Genomic DNA, 1497 nt, shown 5'->3' with positions numbered 1-1497 from the left:
AAAAAAAAAAAAAAAAAAGAAAGAAAACTGTAAAGCAGCTGGATACAAAGTCAACATAAAATAATTTGCATTTCTATAACTAATGATAAAACATGCAAAAAGCAAATTAGAAAAATAATGTCATTCATAATAGCACCAGAGTATAATATTAGGAAAAAACTAAGAAAAGTCTTACACACTGAAAACTACAAAATATTGATACAACTCTTCAAAGAAGATACAAACGGAAAGATAGCCTATGTTCAAGGGTTTAAAATTTTTATGTTGTTAAATTTTTCATACTACTCAAAGTGATCTACAGATTCAATGCAATCCTATCAAAAATTCTAATGACATTTTACAGAAATAGAAAAAAAAAACAATGCTACAACTTATGTAAAACCACGAGGCCACAAAAATGGCCAAATTAATCCTGAGAAAGAACAAAGCTGTAGTCATCACACTTCCTTATTTCAAAATATATTACAAAGCTACAATAACAACAACAGAATGACACTAACATAAAACAGACATACAGTCCAATGGAACAGAATACAGTGACGGGAATAAACTGACACATGTAACTTCAATTGATCTTTGACAAGGGTGCCAAAATATATAATAGAGAACAGATATTATTTCAATACATGTTGATGCTACTGAGTATTCAAAAACAATTATGTACAGAAAAATACATCTCATGTATACATGATACATGTATAAATATATAGATACATAAATTACATACATAGATATATACTGGAGTGCAGCAGTATAATCAGCTCACTGTAGTCTCAAACTCCCAGAATCAAGTGACCCTCCCATGTCAGCCTCTTGAGTTGCTGAGACTACAGATGGGTTCCACCATGCCTGGCTAATTTTAATTTTGTAGAGACAGAAATTTGCTTTGTGGCTCAGGCTGTCTTGGACTCCTGGCCTCAAGCAATTCTCCATCTTGGCCTCTCAAAATTCTGGGATTGCAAGTGTAAGCCACAATGCTCAGCCTGCAAATATATTAAAGGCTTGACCATATGACTTGAAACTGTAAAACTTCTTTTTTTTTTGAGTTGGGGTCTCACTTGGTCACCCAGGCTAGAGAGCAGTGGCATGCTCACGGCTACCCCAGCATCAACATGCTGGGCTCCAGTGATCCTTCTGTCTAAGCCTTCCAAGTAGCCGGAACTACAGATGCATGCTACCATGTCTAGGTATTTTTAATTTTATTGTAGAGATGAGGTCTCACCAAGTTGCCTGGGCTGGTCTTGAACCCTTTGTCTCAGGCAATCCACTCTCCTCGGCCTCCCAAGGTGCTGAGATTACAGGCTAAGCCACTAAACCCGGCCTGTAAAACTTCTAAAATAAAACATAGGAGAAAACTTTCATGGCATTGGTCTTGGCAATGATTTCATAGATGTGACATAAAAACTCCATCCAGCTGGGCTCGGTAGCTCAGCCTGTAATCCCACACCTTTGGGAGGCTGAGGTGAGTGGATTGCCTGAGCCTGCGGGTTCGAGACA

At 37.5% G+C, this 1497-nt stretch overlaps 1 pseudogene; it reads left to right on the top strand.

Annotated features, from left to right (window-relative positions):
* Nucleotides 1–1497, top strand: part of LOC103274353 — a 12359-nt pseudogene that overhangs the window by 2062 nt on the left and 8800 nt on the right.

The sequence above is a fragment of the Carlito syrichta genome, unplaced genomic scaffold, assembly GCF_000164805.1.
Source record: "Carlito syrichta isolate Samal-C Ts95f unplaced genomic scaffold, Tarsius_syrichta-2.0.1 Scaffold314735, whole genome shotgun sequence".
Classification (NCBI taxonomy): Eukaryota; Metazoa; Chordata; class Mammalia; order Primates; family Tarsiidae; genus Carlito; species Carlito syrichta.
Note: the sequence above shows the minus strand (reverse complement) of the source record. Positions and strands in the feature narration are given on the sequence as shown.